The sequence below is a fragment of the Salvelinus sp. IW2-2015 genome, unplaced genomic scaffold (assembly GCF_002910315.2).
Source record: "Salvelinus sp. IW2-2015 unplaced genomic scaffold, ASM291031v2 Un_scaffold2652, whole genome shotgun sequence".
NCBI classification, from domain to species: Eukaryota; Metazoa; Chordata; class Actinopteri; order Salmoniformes; family Salmonidae; genus Salvelinus; species Salvelinus sp. IW2-2015.
In genome coordinates, this window is record NW_019943959.1 from 98,829 (window position 1) to 112,055 (window position 13,227).

A 13,227-nucleotide genomic window follows, 5' to 3' on the forward strand; every position below is an offset into this window, starting at 1 on the left:
AAACACTTTGTGTGTGGGTGTGGGTGTGGGTGTGGGTGTGTGTGTGTGTTCTCAGGAGACGGTTTGCACAATGTTCAAACACACACGCTACACTGAATGTACAAAACATTAAAAAACATCTGCTGTTTCCATGACAGACTGACCAGGTGAATCCAGCTGAAAGCTATGATCCCTTATTGAGTGTCACCTGTTAAATCCACTTCAATCAGTGTAGATTAAGGGGAGGAGACGGTTAATGAAGGACTTTTAAGCCTTGAGACATGGATGGTGTATGTGTGTCATTCAGAGGGTGAATGGGTAAGACAAATAGTTAAGTGCCTTTGAACGGGGTTTGGTAGTAGGTGCCAGGCACCACCGGTTTGTGTCAAGAACTGCAACGCTGCTGGGTTGCTATGGTGCCACGCTCAATATCTTCCCCGTGTCAATAAATAACTGACAGGCTCATGAGAGATGTTCCAGGAAAACAGAAGGTTCTCATCTCTTTAGCACCGTGGGGGGTCACCATGAGATTCATACTCATTAACAAGTTAGCTTTATAAATCAGTAACTAAACACAGCCACTCTATGCTGTCTTCACTCGTTCTCTCCTTCTTGTTGTCCTTCTCTCCTGCCCTCTCTAATCCCTCTCACTCTCCCCCTTCTTGTCTCGCTCCCTCCTTCACTCTCTCTTCAGGCAGACAGAAATATTCTCTGTAAATAATGAAAATAGCACGGGCATTGGCCACTCGTTTTTGCAGAAGTATTACCCACACACCCACAAGACATAACGTCAGACCTCTTTGTACTTGTAAAAGGACACCGACAGGCAGGCCAGGTTAGCCTATGAAGGAGGAGGAGGAGGAGGAAGAAAGGAGAGTAGGGAGAGAGTGATAGTCCCAAATTACACAGCAGTTATGTGAATTCAGAGGAAGGGTTGGTGTTTTATGGTGTAGACAAAGGGGAAGGTGTCTTCTGAATCAGAGAGGGGGGAAAGAGAAGGGGGAGGAGGATGAGAAGAAAGAGGGGATAGAGAGAGAGAGAGAAAGAGAGCGAGAGAGAAAGAGAGCGAGAGTGGGGGATGGAGCGAGAGAGTGGGTGTGTTAAAGAGAGCAAAGGAGAGAGAGCGAGAGAGTGGGGGATGGAGCGAGAGAGTGGGTGGGTTAAAGAGAGCAAAGGAGAGAGAGCGAGAGAGAAAGTGGGCGATGGAGAGAGTGCGAGAGAGAGAAAGGGGAGAGAAAGCATGAGAGTGCGGAGAGAGACACTGAGCTGGAACAGAGCCAGGCGCCTTGCTGGGGGTCTGACTTCAGGTAAGCGTTTGATCTCTCTCTGTTAAATCCACTTCAATCAGTGTAGATTAAGGGGAGGAGACGGGTTAATGAAGGACTTTTAAGCCTTGAGACATGGATGGTGTATGTGTGTCATTCAGAGGGTGAATGGGTAAGACAAAATAGTTAAGTGCCTTTGAACGGGGTTTGGTAGTAGGTGCCAGGCACACCGGTTTGTGTCAAGAACTGCAACGCTGCTGGGTTGCTATGGTGCCACGCTCAATATCTTCCCCGTGTCAATAAATAACTGACAGGCTCATGAGAGATGTTCCAGGAAAACAGAAGGTTCTCATCTCTTTAGCACCGTGGGGGGTCACCATGAGATTCATACTCATTAACAAGTTAGCTTTATAAATCAGTAACTAAACACAGCCACTCTATTGCTGTCTTCACTCGTTCTCTCCTCTTGTTGTCCTTCTCTCCTGCCCTCTCTAATCCCTCTCGCTCTCCCCCTTCTTGTCTCGCTCCCTCCTTCACTCTCTCTCAGGCAGACAGAAATATTCTCTGTAAATAATGAAAATAGCACGGGCATTGGCCACTCGTTTTTGCAGAAGTATTACCCACACACCCACAAGACATAACGTCAGACCTCTTTGTACTTGTAAAAGGACACCGACAGGCAGGCCAGGTTAGCCTATGAAGGAGGAGGAGGAGGAGGAAGAAGGAGAGGTAGGGAGAGAGTGATAGTCCCAAATTACACAGCAGTTATGTGAATTCAGAGGAAGGGTTGGTGTTTTATGGTGTAGACAAAGGGGAAGGGTGTCTTCTGAATCAGAGAGGGGGGAAAGGGAGGGGGGAGAGATAGAGAGGGGGAGAGAGAGGGAGGAGATGAGAGAAAGAGGGGATAGAGAGAGAGAGAGAAAGAGAGCGAGAGAGAAGAGAGAGCGGAGAGTGGGGGGATGGAGCGAGAGAGTGGGTGTGTTAAAGAGAGCAAAGGAGAGAGAGCGAGAGAGTGGGGGATGGAGCGGAGAGAGTGGGTGGGTTAAAGAGAGCAAAGGAGAGAGAGCGAGAGAGAAAGTGGGCGATGGAGAGAGTGCGAGAGAGAGAAAGGGGAGAGAAAGCATGAGAGTGCGGAGAGAGACACTGAGCTGGAACAGAGCCAGGCGCCTTGCTGGGGGTCTGACTTCAGGTAAGCCGTTGACCAAAACAATGGAAACGCCACACACACGTCACCCCGTAGGGACAGGATCCAGAATTTCCTCATTGCCAGCCATCAAAAATGTGTCTACATTTAGGCTATTGTTTTGTGTATTTTAAAACGACTTCAAGTACCACCACCGTGTCTATATGGCTAGCTATGCTACCAGCTTATCCCAACAGGAGTATGACTCCAACAGGCCACGCCCCTCTTCCCACAGTTATGGTCCTGGAATGACACTCCAATTTATTTTTATTACAACATTCTTGTTATCATGCTTCCAAAATGTTGAAAAGGTACAAATACACTATGTGGACAACCCTTCAAATAGTGGATTCTGCTATTTCAGACACACTCGTTGCTGACAGGTGTATAAAATCGGAGCACATAGCATGCAATCTCCATAGACAAACATTGGCAGTAGAATGGCCTTACTGAAGAGCACAGTGACTTTCAACATGGCACCGTCATAGGATAGAGCTGCCCGGTCAATCTGCAAGTGCTGTTATTGTGAGTTGAAATGTCTGGGAGCATCACTAATGCTCTTGCATGGCTGAATGGAAGCAGGTCCGCAGCAATGTTCCAACATCTAGTGGAAAGCTTCCCAGAAGAGTAGAGGCTGTTTATAGCAGCAATGTTCAACATCTAGTGGAAAGCCTTCCACAGAAGAGTGGGGGCTGTTATAGCAGCAATGTTCCAACATCTAGTGGAAAAGCCTTCCAGAAGAGTGGAGGCTGTTATAGCAGCAATGTTCAACATCTAGTGGAAACCTTCCCAGAAGAGTGGAGGCTGTTATAGCAGCAATGTTCCAACATCTAGTGGAAAGCCTTCCCAGAAGAGTGGAGGCTGTTATAGCAGCAATGTTCCAACATCTAGTGGAAAGCCTTCCCAGAAGAGTAGAGGCTGTTATAGCAGCAATGTTCCAACATCTAGTGGAAAGCTTTCCAGAAGAGTGGAGGCTGTTATAGCAGCAATGTTCAACATCTAGTGGAAAGCCTTCCAGAAGAGTGGAGGCTGTTATAGCAGCAATGTTCCAACATCTAGTGGAAAGCCTTCCAGAAGAGTGGAGGCTGTTATAGCAGCAATGTTCCAACATCTAGTGGAAAGCCTTCCCAGAAGAGTGAGGCTGTTATAGCAGCAAGTTCAACATCTGTGGAAGCCTTCCAGAAGAGTGGAGGCTGTTATAGCAGCAATGTTTCAACAACATCATCTAGTGGAAAGCCTTCCCAGAAGAGTGGAGGCTGTTATAGCAGCAGTGTTCCAACATCTAGTGGAAAGCCTTCCCGAAGATGTGGAGTCTGTTCTAGCAAGCAATTGTTTCCCACACTTAAGTGGAAAGCCTTCCAGAAGATATGAGGCTGTTATAGCAGCAATGTTCTCAACATCTAGTGAAGAAGCCTTCCCAGAAGAGTGCAGGAAGGCTAGTTGGGATCTAGCAGCAATGTTCCAACATCTAGTGGAAAAGCTTCCAAAGAGTGAAGGCTTGTTATAGCAGCAATGTTCCAACATCTAGTGGAAAGCCTTCCCAGAAGAGTGGAGGCTGTTATAGCAGCAATGTTCCAACATCTAGTGGAAAGCCTTCCCAGAAGAGTGGAGTCTGTTATAGCAGCAATGTTCCAACATCTAGTGGAAAGCCTTCCCAGAAGAGTGGAGGCAGCAAAGGGGCGGTCCAACTCCATATTAATGCCTATGATTTTGGAATGAGACGTTCGACTTGCACGTGTCCACATACACTACATGACCAAAAGTATCTCAGGGGTGAACCATTATTTCAAAACATAAAAAAATAAAATAATAATATATATGATTATTTTTTTTTTAAATCAAGAGTACAAGACTGTGTACATACCAGAGATGGGGAACAAATGACTCATCCCATACAGCATTGCACTCTGTATTGTCCAATCACAGAGCAGATGCAAGTCACGTGATGTGTCACGTGACCACTGGATTCGTTCTTTGGAAACCATTAGGCCAAACCACCATTTTGGCTAGCTCTATAGGCCTTTATCAATAAAACATCACAATAAGGTGCAGTGTTCGATTTGAGCCTCCCGAGTGGCACAGTGGTCTAAGGCACGGCATCGCACTGCTAGCTGTGCCACTAAAGATTCTGGGTTCGAGTCCAGGCTCTGTCGCAGCCGGCCGCAACAGGGAGACCCATGGGGTGGCGCACAATTGGCCCAGCGTCGTGCGGGTTAGGGAGGGTTTGGCCTGCAGGGATGTACTTGTCCCTAGCGACTCCTGTGGCGGGCCGGGAGCAGTGGGCGCTGACAGGATTGCCAGGTGTACAGTGTTTTCTCCGACACATTGGTGCGGCTGGCTTCCGGGTTAAGTGGGTATTGTGTCAAGAAACAGCATGGCTTGGTTGGGTTGTGTTTCGGAGGACGCACAGCCCTCGACCTTTGACTCTKCCGAGTCCGTACGGGAGTTGCAGCGATGAGACAATTGGACACCACGAAATTGGGGAGAAAAAGTGTTGGATTTGCCTGCTGGCTGGTAGGYAAACCCTCAGCTCTGGTAAAAACCATTGACAACTATGTGCCGTTTTCACAGGATTGTTAAATAAATGTTAACTATTTGGTTGAAATATCATCACTTCTTGACGAGCATAGTCAAAACTATTAATTTTTGATTATTCCATGCAAAACAATTGCGCACATTTTTCTCTATCAGAGTTATACAGGAAGTTACTGCACGCTTTACGATCAGTAAACATCCGTTGATCATGTCATTTCAGATACACGAGGGTAGCCTCACGATCGCTCAATATTGGCCACCATTAACTAGATATTTACGTGATATTAAATAGAAGTGAACTATACCAGACAAGTGTGATTGGTTTAGGTGCATTTCTCATCCTTTTGTGGGCTCTGCCTGTCAAGCAGCAGAAGGACGCATTTTCCGTTGTACTGTTAGCTGAGTATGTTCTACTTTACAAGCTACTGGTAGAAACGTTGCACAGTTGTCTAAACATAGTGGTAAGTAGACCGAATGTACTTTTTCCTGGAACCAACGTGGACCTACCTAGCTGCCATCATCCTCTTTTCAACATGACGACACATGAAAAGGATGCAGTAACTTCCTGTGTATCTCTGATGATAGAGCTCAATGTGTGCAATTGTTTTGTATGAAATAATCAGAAATGTGTAGTTCTGACTAGGCTTTTCAAGAGGTGATGATATTACGGCCAAATGTATTTAACATTCCCTTGACAACGGCACGTGGTTGTCAATAGTTTTAGCGGAGCTGGGGGTCTTTCTTGCCCCACAGCAGCCAAATTGAACATTCGGCACCATATCGGGACGTTTTATTGATAACGACCTATAGAGAACAAGATTCATGATAATAACGAGGAATATAAGCCATGAAAGCAGCTGTCTAATCCATGTAGGAATAGATCATTATATTGTTATATGTAATTTAACTATTAGACTCTTCTAATGTAATGTTATTTTTTCAACAGGGTGGGTAGCTAGTTTGTGTAACCTGCACCAACAGGTACCAATTTACATGTCAATTTAAAACAAATAAAATGTTTATTTCCTTATTTTAAAAAATCTGACTAAAATGGGTAAAAAACAAGTCCAACAGAGCAACTTCGTTGTGTTGAGTCTCTTCTCGTCCCAAAAATAAAACCATGACATCTGTTAGCGAACACATGATGACACTCGATAGCACGGTCACAGGCGCAAACGGAACTTGTTAGTTTCATTAGAACTAACCTCATCCCCAGGCTCTCGCACGTTTGGGCAGAAACGAGATTACGTTAGAACAGACCCAGGGTCTGTTTGTGTGGCGGTAGAAACGCTAAGGCTCATGGTTAGTGTAGCTTTTGGTGCTCTTTGAAACCAGGTACTGATGGTCAAAACACAACTTCTCAACACAGAGGTTGAAACATTCATAACCGATGGGCACGACATCAACATAGAAATTGTTTAGCAATCTCGGGAGAAAATAGAATGTCTGCGTTGCACAGTAATATCGCTAATATTTAATATCAGCACGGGTTACGAGGATTTACAACTCAGTTCCAGAACCACTCATTGGAGCCCTGTTACCATTTAGCAAAACAATTCTAAACCCGAAAAGGACAATTTCTAAATATTATGCAGCGAAAACAGCCAAATATATCCAAATTGGATTTTAGTAAGGACATCGTGTGCCTGTTAGAACACATAAATCATGATGGATATGACAAATATCTACTGAGTTAGATCAGCTTTCTGAATGGCTCTAGTTGATGGAATCCTTGTTCTATCCCACAGTCTTCCTTCTATTACTCTGACATCACAAAGAGAGGGTCTGACGTCACAATGAGGGCGTCTGACATCACAATAGGGAGGGGTATGACATCACATMAGGGAGGGGTATGACATCACATTAAAGGAGTCAGACATCACAATGGAGAGGGGTCTGAAATGACAAGATAGACACTTAACGAGACACACATTACGAAGAATGTTATGTTAAGGGCTAACTCAGAAAAACAGGTAACTATATCCCTCCACTCCCTAGATACAGCCTTCTGTGGGTGCGCGCGTGAGTATGTGTTTCCTCTGCAGTGAAAGGACTCTTTGTCGCTGACAGGAGAGGTAGAGTGGAGAAAAGTGCTTATTTTGAGTGAGACTGTGTGGAGCGGGCCTCGCTAGGAACACAACTTCACACACTTACACACTCGTGAGCATTCATTTAGATGAAGAGAGACAGCAGCACAGACAGAAGCACGGGAGGGAAGATAACCAGGACACATGATATGTTGGGAAGTACTCTTGCCATTAAAGTGTGATATGAGAGAGAAGATGCTACACACACAGCTGGCTCCCCATTCGTTCATCTTCTGAGAACTGAGACACAAAACCAGCCACTGTCCTAATCTAAACATACGCATGCAATCACATCAGAACGCAACGATGACAGCCTAATCACTGATTTAATATAGATTTACTTATGACAGTTGGATCGGATTGTAGATTGTATTACGCTCCCCCTCCTGCTCCAGGTAGAAGTTAGCCTGAGGCACAGGTCTAGGATCAGTTGACCCTCCTAGAGTCTAACCCTACCTATTAGCAGGAACACCGCCAAACTGACTTGAGAACCTTGTCTAGGAGCAACTTCCCAGACCCCAGAGGCCTATCCCACGATGCAGTGGGTGGCAGAGATACCCATCAGCTCTCTCTGTTAACTTAACCCCAAATCCACTCCGGAAATTCCTCCCATCTCCCTCTCTTCTCTCAGTTCTGCCCTTATTCCCCCCCTCTTATGAAAAACACAAGGCTATTTTTAGGAAATGTACGAATAACATTGAATTTAGAGGGAATTAAGTGGGTGTTTTTTCTCTTCCTCTGACGCCATCTTCTCCTTCTCTCTCTGAAGGCCCGAGAGTCCCAATCTGTCAGAGAAATAACACCATTTATTTCCTGGTATCGGTTCTCTTCTACGCTATATACACTAAGTGTACAAAACAAATGATAAACTGGGTGGTTCGAGCCCTGAATGCTGATTGGCTGACAGCTGTGGTATATCAGACCATATACCACCGGTATGACAAAGCATTTATTTTTACTGCTCTAATTACATTGGTAAACAGTTTATAATAGCAATAAGGCACCTCGGGGGTTTGTGGTATATGACCAATATACCACGGCTGTGTCCAGGCACTCCTTATGCAGGATGCAACGCGAACAGCCCTTAGCTGTGATATATTGGCTATATAACCACACCTCCTTATTGCTTAAATGAACACCTGCTCTTTCCATGACATAGACTGACCAGGTGAATCCAGGTGAAAGCTATGACCCCTTAATGATGTCACCTGTTAAATCCACTTCAATCAGTGTAGATGAAGGGGAGGAGACGGGTTAATGAAGGACTTTTAAGCCTTGAGACATGGATTGTGTATGTGTGTCATTCAGTGGGTCAATGGGCAACACAAAATATTTAAGTGCCTTTGAACGGGGTTTGGTAGTAGGTTCCAGGCACACCGGCTTAAAGAGCTTAGCTACTGTATTATAAGCATGCCAACCTGGAAGGCTGACTAATTGCCTACATTGACTGCACAGCTTTACTAAAGCCACAACAAAGCCTACTGTAGCCTACCTCCCTCTCTGTCTCTCCCTCTCTATTTTTGTCCCTCGCTTCTTCATCCCTCAGGCCTAAACCCTATGACCAGAGTTGTAACAGATATGAGTCTAGAACAGTAGAACCCTGACAAAGCTGAGTCTGGAACAGTAGAACCCTGACAAAGCTGAGTCTGGAACAGTAGAACCCTGACAGAGCTGAGTTTGGAACAGTATAACCCTGACAGAGCTGAGTCTGATAGATCTGAGACTAGAACAGTAGAACTCTGATAGATCTGAGACTAGAACAGTAGAACTCTGATAGATTTGAGTCTAGAACAGTAGAACCCGGATAGATCTGAGACTAGAACAGTAGAACTCTGATAGATTTCAGTCTAGAACAGTAGAACCCAGATAGATCTGTGTTTAATGCTGCTGGTGATGCTGAGCAGAGCTACTCTGTTACTACTGAGATGCGGCCCAGAAATCTGTCCATTGTGGCGAGTGATTGACAGCTCCTGTGTGCCAGCAATGAGTCCTGAGGACACGCCCACATTCCAATCAACATTCCAGAACTCCTGCTGGGCTCTGTTCCCATGACAACCAGGAAACTTCTGTACAGTTCTGCTTGGTCAGAATCTGTCAGCTAATAGGATCATGTATAACAGGTGCCTATGATGGAATGATCACATAAATGAAAATGTAACTAAAACAAACTTTCTTGAGACTACCAAATCAAAACACAGGGATGAGCGACAGAGAAAGCCAGGCAGAGAGCCGGTGACAAAAAGACAGAATAAGAAAGAGACAGATGGACAGTAAGAAGAGGGAGGCAAGGAAGGAAAGAGGAAAGCTTTTAACAGGAGGTTAAACCAGGGCCTTACTGACTGAAGGCACTTTGTGATGCCAGATTCTAAGACAACACACACTTCATACAGAATCTCACAGAGGAATGTAATATCCCTCTCAGCAAACTGGGATTTGAGAATAAACAGGGATCAAAAGAGATAACATTCCCAAAGACAGGAGCACCATGATGACTGGGATACATGGGAGGGAGGAGCTGTGGCAGGGGTGTGTGTGTGTGTGTGTGTGTGTGTGTGTGTGTGTGTGTGTGTGTGTGTGTGTGTGTGTGTGTGTGTGTGTGTGTGTGTGTGTGTGTGTGTGTGTGTGTGTGTGTGTGTGTGTGTGTGTGTGTGTGTGTTGGTGTGTGTGAAATACTTCAGGAACCGGTATTCACCAGTGAGTCTCAAGGTTGTGGTTTACTCTGAGAATGCTGAGCAGAGAATAACAAGAAATCAGTGACACACACACACGCACGATCATGCACGATCATGCAGTGACATAACGGTACAGAAGAACAAAGGCAGACCATATAAAGAATGAATTCTAGATTAAATGGAAAGGAGGGATCAAAGTAGAGGTTTTTAAGCGAGGAGAAGGGCGATGTGGGGAGAGGGGTGATGTGGGGAGAACGGCGATGTGGGGAGAAGGGCGATGTGGAGAGAAGGGCGTGTGGAGAGAAGAGGCGATGTGGAGAGAAGGGCGTGTGGAGAGAGGGGCGATGTGGGGAGAGGGCGATGTGGGAGAAGGGCGATGTGGGAGAAGGGCGATGTGGGGAGAAGGGCGATGTGGGGAGAAGGGCGATGTGGGGAGAGCTGCAGGGAGGGACGTAGAACACACCAGGAGAGGATGGAGTGAGGCATGAGAAGACACCTGGATTATCTCTCTCCAAATCTTTCTTGTCCATTGAGCATCCATGAGTAACACACACCTGGACTCTGTGTGTGTGTGTGTGTGTGTTGTTGGTGTTGTGTGTGTGTGTGTGTGTGTGTGTGTGTGTGTGTGTGTGTGTGTGTGTGTGTGTGTGTGTGTGTGTGTGTGTGTGTGTGTGTGTGTGTGTGTGTGTTGGAGGGGGAGTAAGAAAAAGAGCAGATGAGAGAAAGAGAGAGTGATAGATGGGCAGGGGAGGCTGAAGCAAAGACAAGAGGAGAGCACAAGAAGAGGAAAGAGAGATAGGAGGTACACAGGGAGAACAGAGGAGTTACTGTATTAGTGAGGCTCCCTCCCAGACAACCACTGGTTCAATTTGATTAAAACACACGTAGAGAGGCAGAGAGAAAGAGGGGCGGTTCTCACACCCTTCCTAGAATTCCACAGCCGCTTGTTACAGTCATGTCATTGGGCGGCCGGTTGCCATGTGACAACGGTTGCCTAAGAAACAACTTAATGGAATTCAGTCAAACTATGACTGAATATGGCCAAAAACGTCACTGCAGTGAAAGAGAGACTGTGTGTATGTGTGTGTCAGAGAAAGGTACACACGGAAACCATTGAGCGTAAATAACCCGGCAGCGTTGCAGTTCTTAACACACTGAAACCTGCACCTGGCTCCTAATCAATAAGGGATCATAGCTTAGGGATCATAGCTTTGGTCATAGCTTTTACCTGGTCAGTCTGTCAAGGAAAAAGCAGGTGTTCCTAATGTTTTGTACACTCAGTGTACATTTTTCTCTTAAATAAAGTGATTTAAAAATAATTTGATTGTAGTATCATTTAGTTTAGAATTTTGAAGAAAATACAAATTGTCATATTGATGTGGAGAAAAAACAACTGCCATTTAAAGGGGCGGTACGCCAACATTTCAAATATACTTAATTTTATTGATGAAAAGTGACTAATCTCTTGATCCTGAGACAATCAGCAAAAATATGTCTTTGTTTCTTTTATTCACTTATCCCACAGCCAGCATTAGCATCACTGCTAGTGAAACAATAGGACTGGTAAGGCCAATGGCAGGACACTTCAAAAAGACCAAATCCTCAAAGTCACTTTAAACCTAATGTACAAGCAACCAAAATACCATAACAAGTTGCACAAGATATTACAGGTGCAGAAACAAAATGGCGCAGTTTGAGGCCATGTGGCAGAGAGTGATGCGGGCGCTAGAGATGGGGGTGTGAGCATGTGGGTCTGGGCAGGTGTGATGTTGCTGATGTTTGTTTGATAGTGTCATTTGTATGTGTAGGTTTTGTATTGTATAAAAAAATCTAAATCAAATCGGACCAAAAATTTWAAAAAAGGATATTATAGGAATTCTGGTATTTATATAAAATCTTCTGTAGAATAATAATTTTTTGGAGAATAAACCCCAATACAGAACTGTGTACATTCATTAATGTGCACAAAAATAGGGTCATCTTTATTTTGTACAGTCCTACATTACGTGGTATAGAAACGTACGCTCTTAGGCGAGTACATACAGTGCATTCGGAAAGTATTCAGACCCCTTCCCTTTTTCCACATTTTGTTACATTACAGCCTTATTCTAAAGTGGATTATAACTTAAATGTTACTCATCAATCTACATAATGACAAAGTGAAAACAGGTTTAGACATTTTTGCAAACGTATTACAAATAAAAAACAGAAATACCTTATTTACATAAGTATTCAGACCCTTTGCTATGAGACTCGAAATTGAGCTCAGGTGCATCCTGTTTCCATTGATCCTCCTTGACCTGTTTCTACAACCTGATTGAAGTCCACCTGTGGTAATGATTTGGAAAGGCACACACCAGTCTATATAAGGTCACACAGTTGACAGTGAATGTCAGAGCAAAAACCAAGCCATGAGTTCAAAGGAATTGWTCGTAGAGCTCCGAMACAGGATTGTGTCGATGCACAGATCTGGGGAAGGGTACTAAAAAAGTTTGGCAGCATTGAAGGTCCCAAAGAATACAGTGGCCTCCATAATTCTTAAATGGAAGAAGTTTAGAACCACCAAGACTCTTCCTAGAGCTGGCCGCCCAGCCAACTGAGCAATCGAGTGTGAAGGGCCTTGGTCAGGGAGGTGACCAAGAACCCGATGGTCACTCTGACAGAATTCCAGAGTTCCTCTGTGGAGATGGGATAACCTTCCAGAAGGACAACCATCTCCACAGCACTCCAACAATCAGGCCTTTATGGTAGATTGGCCAGATGGAAGCCACTCCTCAGTAAAATGCACATGACAGCCCGCTTGGAGTTTGCCAAAAGGCACCTAAAGGACTCAGAGCATGAGAAACAAGATTCTCTGGTCTGATGAAACCAAGATTGAACTCTTTGGCCTGAATGCCAAGCATCACGTCTGGAGGAAACCTGGCATCATCCCTARGGTGAAGCATGGTGACAGCATCATGCCGTGGGGATGTTTTTCAGCGGCAGGGACTGGGAGACTAGTCAGGATTGAGGGACAGGACAATGACCCTAAGCACACAGCCACTCCAACGCAGAAGTGGCTTCGAGACAAGTCTCTGAATTTTTCCTTTAACTGGTTAAAGGGATTTTTGGGGGGGATTTTGGTTAAAGAGGCCCTTAATCTACTGCCACAGAGTCAGATGAACTTGTGGATACCGTTTTTATTTCTCTGTGACCCGTATGAAAGTAGAGGTAGTTTTATGAGCCAATGCTAGGTAGCGTTAGCGCAATGACTGGAAGTCTATGGGTATCTGCTAGCACACATTGAGGGAGTGATTAATAAGGTTAAGGCCTAGTCTGTATACCACTGTACCTTTCAGATCGACAACACCACTAAGGAACAACCAGTCCAACATCAGAGAAACACTGAACCATCTGAAAGGTTGGACCACGTTGAGATCAGAGAAACACTGAACCATCTGAAAGGTTGGACCACGTTGAGATCACGAGAAAAACCACGGAACCATCTGAAAGGTTGGAACCACGGT